The sequence below is a fragment of the Ambystoma mexicanum genome, chromosome 4q, assembly GCF_040938575.1.
Source record: "Ambystoma mexicanum isolate Mex_15411 chromosome 4q, UKY_AmexF1_1, whole genome shotgun sequence".
Lineage (NCBI taxonomy): Eukaryota > Metazoa > Chordata > Amphibia > Caudata > Ambystomatidae > Ambystoma > Ambystoma mexicanum.
Window position 1 is genome coordinate 685,926,099 of NC_090928.1, and position 6,663 is coordinate 685,932,761.

Genomic DNA, 6,663 nt, shown 5'->3' on the forward strand with positions numbered 1-6,663 from the left:
CCTTCGATTGTAACGTTAAACACAATAAAATAAAGTTTTTTTAAAAAATGAATGAATGGCCCCTTTTGCAAAAAGTGCAAACAGGAGAATTCTGCAGTTTAGAATTCAAAACAAAATGCCCCCTTAATCTTTTCATCAACATGTTTCTACAATGATGAATACATTGTCACGTTGGTTTATTATGTGAATTGTGCATTTTTTAAAGTAATCTGTATAGAATTGAGTATTATTTTAGGTATTCAAAGCCAAACTTCAACACATATTTGTACCAACTTGAGCTCAGAAGATGTGTAGTATCTACATTTCAGGGTAGTCTGAAATTATGGCTTTACCACTTAACCAAAGTGTGTGATCCTGAGCATTTTTTTTTTATTTCACTATGCCTTGCCTGTTAAAATTAGGTTCCCCTAGAAGTGATTCCATTCACATCATAAGCTATTCCAAAAAGACTCACTCATGGTTTGATAGAAGAGCAGCACGGGCATTAGAACACACACACACACACATCTAACTTTGGAAATATTCGGGCCACATATATAGAACAACATTGTGTCATTCAATACCAAATCAAAGTAAACACATCAAGCAAAGAGTCATCATGGACAATTGCATATTATAACCAGTATGTAAACAGTATGTACCAGACAATCATGTTCAGGGGCATGGCAGGGGAGCAAGGCCCTCTCCTTCATGCCATGCCCCACCAGGAGAGATACCACGAGGCCAGAAACCCTTCAACCAGCAACGTCTGCCACCTGATGCAACCCAACAGCCCTAGCACTGCCCTGCACTCTCAACCCAATTAAAATGTGCTGCAAAAATGCAACAAAAAATAACATTTTGTGTTTAAAATGTAATTTTGGACATGAACCATTGATTGGAGACATCCAGAATGGGACTACAGTAGGGGATCTATTGGAAAGGAGGGGGTTGGTTGTGGCCTGGGTGGGTGAAGGGAGGATTGTATACATGTGTATGTTATTGGAGGATATGTTTTTGTGCTCTAAATATTGTTAAGATCAACAAAACTACCTGTATTGATTGGGCATGTTATGCGCTGTTCTTGAAATGAAAAGAAGTTTGAAAAAGATGTAATTTTGTAGGAAACACAATCTCCTATTCCTTGCTTCAGTATTCTGGGATTTGAATGGGGTCTCTCTTTCACAGCAAGATGGAGGGAGCACAAGCATCTCCTCCGGGGCCTGCTAGGAGTAGCCACAGTGCTCAGGAAGGTTTTGTTGGGCAGACACCATCTGAGATGGTACAGAGACTGGGAGCCTCACTGCTCAGCCCTCTCAGGGGAAGAGGAGGAGGCATCACCCTCAATTCTCCCAAGCCAGGCCAGGAAAGGCATGATGGGTTCTGTTGTGAATAGGTGGAAGGGTAGGTAAATGGGAACGGTGGTTAGGGCAGCTGAAGGAAGGTGTCTGGAAGGTGAAAGGTAAAGGAGGATCAGATATAACAGAAAGGGGAGAGCAGATGGGAAGGGAAGATAGGTAGATTGAAGTTGCAACACTAGTTGCCTTGCTTCTCTTTTGCTATGTACTGTTTTTTATGAGTGATGTAAATGTATTATTGCAGATCCGGGAAAATAAATTGCTGGATCACGGATCTGGGAAATCTGGATTCATGCAATCACTTTGATTAGGGTACTCCTAGACATACATTCAATGGAATGTGAGCCCCCCTGATCACAACCCTGGCCCACCCAGATGCAAATTCCTGGAGCCGGGACTGTTTCTGTGGCTTGTCACCATCGGTTGAGTATTCGGGACTGGTTTTACACTTCACTCAGTTGTTTTCTAAATAATGCCAGCAGGGTGCTTTTCAAGAAAAAGCCTTCATACGCATATTTTTTGTCGCCATAAAGCCGCCAAACCCTCATTCAATGAGTATGTGGTAAACAAAACGTACACAGGTGTGAACAAAAAGTATGCCTATTCTGTATTAAAAGTATCTAATTAATCATTAGCAACTTGCAAGGGATTGCTATCAAAGCAAGATGCTCAGTGCACAGGCTCTATTCAAAAATAGAAGCCTGTGTGCTGCTAGGCCTGCACCTCTTAATCGTTCTCTCAGCTCTCCACTTGACCGGAGCCGGCAAAGATCACAAATGGGTGTTAAGGATCTTTGGAGTTTAGAAAATGATAAACAAAATTTACACTGGTATTACTGTAGCCAAGCAGTCCTTGTTGAGGACGTAATGGTCAACACAAAGGAAAAGGTACTTCAGAAGTACAATGGGGCTGGAGGACTCGCTGAGTACATTTTGGTTTTCTTTTTTTTATTCAAAAATGCCCTTAGCACCTTACTGTGATTGTCATCTCTCCTAATGACTATATTAACCACCCCAGCGGGTTGACCCTGCCTGTAACAGTACCATCACCTAGGCTAAGGGACCCTCTCTTCGCAGAGGCCCTTTACTTGGGTGACAAGCAATTATCAGCAGAGGCTGGCCAGTGAAAATGTGCTCAAATGTATTGATGAAAGCAAAATATTCAATCTCCAAAAAGAACATGGACAATAGTGACCATGACACAAAAGCCTTTCTAAGTACTCATATTTTGCAACAGCATGAAAGAATGCTCAATTCGAAAAATATGAGATATAGTTTGACATATACATTTATTACCCATACATTAACATACATGAACATGCAATCTGTTCTCAAACTATTCATCGAGTGGTTCCCCCACAATTATAAAATTGAAAATGAGTCTAATAAATCATATTCCCAACATAGACACTGATTTTGAAATGTCCCTCCTCTTCTTAGTCAGAGCACCCTCTAAAAAGTCAACATACATTTCAGTCTTAAATGTTTAACAGTATGGTTCACCACCTTTCCCTCCTTTGGAAAATCAAGCCCTTCATCTCAACAAACAACTTCAGATCTGCTGTACAAGACTTGGTCCTCTCCTACCTGAATGTTGGCAATGCCCTTCCGGAAAGGTTTTCAGAAACCACCCTGGCACCTTTGAGATGTGTCCTACATGCTACAGCACGACTCATCAAAGGCCTCCATAAACTTTACCACATCACCCAAACCCTCATCGAACTGCATTGGCTACCGCTGCAAGAACGTACCACCTTCCAATCCTGCGGCATCATCTTGAAGGCAATCACCCTCATGTCCCCAAGCTACCTCGCTGACAAGCTCAGCATCTCCAGAGTTCTATGATCCACCAGAGGCAAAGGCAATTGCAGACTTGAGCTCCACAGGTCAAAAGGGACAGAACTAGAAGACAAGCCCTCTCTGTCTGTAACCTCATCCCTGTCAACATGGGACTGCCCCTTCTCTTCTATATTTTAGAAAAGAGCTCAAGACCCTCCTCCTCAAGGAATGGCTCCTCCCTAGCACCTAGGTCTACACACTCCCACCTAACCTAAGACTGGGCAACCTGCTGCCCTGTTTTCTCACGTAGTTGCTTGTTGATCCTTCGCGTCCAAATTGCCACCTACCCCTTCACCAATAGTTAGCTCCCTCTCCCTTGTATCTCTCCTTCCCTGACTGTGTACTTCCCCATATGTCTTCTAAAGCGCTCTGTTACTTCTAATCTTTTTCTGCACATGGTAGATGCAGATTCAGAAGTTGCTGCATGCCTCTGTGAAAGCATCAGGAACTTGGAGTGCTGTGAGTCTTGCGCAAATCAGGGATCTGCTATCACGGCCGCCATTATAAATATGGCGGCAGTCTTTGCAGTGTGGATTTCAGTGGGTTCCCTCTAGTTTTCCCTTTTGCAGGAAAAAAGGGTGCACTCTAATAATCCCTAATGGTCCCCAGCCCCGCCTGTGGTGATCATGCACTGTGCAGGGAATCCACATCGGAATTTCCATAGAGGGCTTTCCCACACTGTGCAGGAACGCCTGCAAAAACCCACATCAGAAGGGGGCAGAAGTGACTGGCAAAGAGGGCAGAAAGCCATTTTCCACGCTTTTCCAACACATCTTCATCATTCATAAAGAGGGTGCAAATAATCCTAGCACACTTCTTAGAGTAAAATCACAGCGCGTGATAAAAGGTTTTATGGTTGAAGCAGAAAGGTACCACACAATAACAGACGAGAACGCATTTATTTGGATTTCATTTGTTTTTTCTCAGGATGACCCCTTCGCATTGGGGGCCAATCTCTAATAATTCAGCAGTCTTCTTTGGGATCCCTGAGGTGGAATCCTAGGGTTTACTTCATGGCAGGATGGACAACATGAGCATTTCTACCAGATCCCATGAGGCATTGTCTCAATAATCTTACATTTAAATGGAATGGATCAGGGTACACACCTGAGTAGTATTAACTGAGGATGCTTTGCAATATTGATGCTATCATTTGCAATGGGCATTAGGCTGCTGCTTAGGGCCCAGGATATCATTATGGCTGAAAACGTTAGCACATTGCCTTTTTGCCAGGTTCAATAATATCTGCCACATCAAGAGCTAAGATCCTAGACATTTCATGCTACTTCTGCCCCACTGCACCTCCAGCGCCAAATATAAATGATGTGTTGCTGAGATCCACTGACGGTGTGTTATAGCCTATTCACACCCAGGGAAGGATTCTTAACCAATCAGGTGGTTGGAACAGCAGGCGAGAATACAAATTCTCCAGCCACTGCTTCCAGCCCATCCGAGGCTCTTCCCGGGTGGCGCAATTTATTTTCATGTGGGGAGGCAACAGGGTGCCTCTCCCCTGTTGCCTCCCTACCCCCTACTCCCTCAAAACAATCCTTACCCCTTCCCCATACCCTCCCACCCTCCACACTTATCGGCTGCACCAGAGTTTTGTGCTCTGGTCCCAGCATTACTCCTGTTTCCCGGCCACCATAGAAATGGAAAAGGTACTTAGTCCCTTTTCGCTACGGTAGCGCACATCTTTGTTTCATTTTTTTACCCTCTTGAGATTGACTGCCCAAGCGACAGCCATCTCCCGAGGGAACAAAAACATTTGCACCCCTGAAAAATCCAACGGCAGCCTCATTTTGATAGCCATACAAAATGGCAGAGGTGGTAAAACATATTGAGCACAACCCTTCACTTCTTCTTGCATTCCTGGGGCAGTTGGATTAACATGCCCGGGATACAAGCAGGCCACAATCATCTCTGTCCATTTGGGAATCCAGCAGCACCTCTTCCTGCATCACACTTTGATGCTGTGGCTGGAGAGGCTGGAATCCTAATGGATTTGTGAGCAAAGGGCAGGCAAAGTCTAGTGTGATCCATGATAATGGTGGCAGCCATGTTTGTGCATGGCTACCGCCATTACTGAACACCGCTGTGACAACATACGTGGTATGTGGGGATCCTAATGCCTTGTCTACTGTTGAATATTGCTATGCAAGATTGTATGCAGTACCCTTTTGGTGCACTACAACAACCCTCACCTCCTGGCAATAGGAACCAAACCTTTGGTATAGGTCTGTACTACACAGGTTGATAGCGTGTTGAGCAGCCAGGCTTATCTCAAGAGTTGTGATGCACTCAATGGGGGTCATTACAACCCAGGCGCTAATTGCGCCAACTTTACCACCATGGTGTAAACTAAGTTTACACCATGGTGGATGGCGGATTTACCGCCCCATTCCAAGGTGAGTGGGGCGGTAAATCCCCATTTCCCATTTTCCCTTCCCCATTCCCATTTTTGCCCCATAGGGCATAATGGGAGTGGGGAAGGTGCTAATTACGCCACCGTAAATTACAGTGGCGTAATTAGCATCATGGCAGGTTAGCGCCATGGATTTTAACGGCTGCTAAAAGCAGCCGTTAAAATCAGAATAGGCGTTAAGGGTTAACGACGGCGTTAACCCTTAACGCCTGGGTCGTAATGAGGCCCAATGTGAGCTGTAGGGGAGTTACACAGAGATTCACAGTGACAAGTATTCAAATAAACTCTTACACACAAGGTTTCTAGATTAAACAATTATTAATTTATTTAACAGTCAGTTTGAGTAAGCCTTCTTCAGAAGGGGCAATATAATAGTATCACACAAATACACTCCAAAATACACACTCTGACTTTCCCTAAATCAGCAAATACCCTTTTGGGATGGCACACAGACACTTCCAACACCCTCAGGTGACTTGAATAGGTAGGATACTGTGGACATTAATATATCACTGTTGCATTTAGGGCAATACTTAGGAGTATGTCACAGAAAAAGGTTATTTGAATAAAACAAGAGATCACATACATATTCTGAAGCAGGTAAGTATGTTTGGTAACTCCCAATGCAAAGTAAGTTAAACCCTTCCTGGAAGGAGGGCTAAACACAGAGTTAGAGGGACGAAGAGTTATTCAGGGAGCCAGGCCAGGCCAAAGTCAATTGGACAAAAGTGAAGGTGAACTGAAGCAATTCTTGCAGGTAGGTAAAAGTCTTGCACAATGTTTTAGAAGTCTTTGTAGAAAAGAATGAATCAAAGTAGGGCCACAAGTTTATTAGGATGTGAGGTAAAGAAGCTGTTAGCAACTCTACAGAAGCAACCAAGAAAAGTCTCCACTGAGAACAAGTGTGGTTACAAAACAAGAGGCATGTTCTCTTAAACTTTACAGCACCTTTGGTTAGAAGAAAAACGGTTCCAGCTGGCTTCTGTTCCTATGCAGCTCTGCAGATCCTGTGTTCCTGGGCCTCAGTCGTGGGGACAAGATGGAGGACGTATGGAGGACTCCT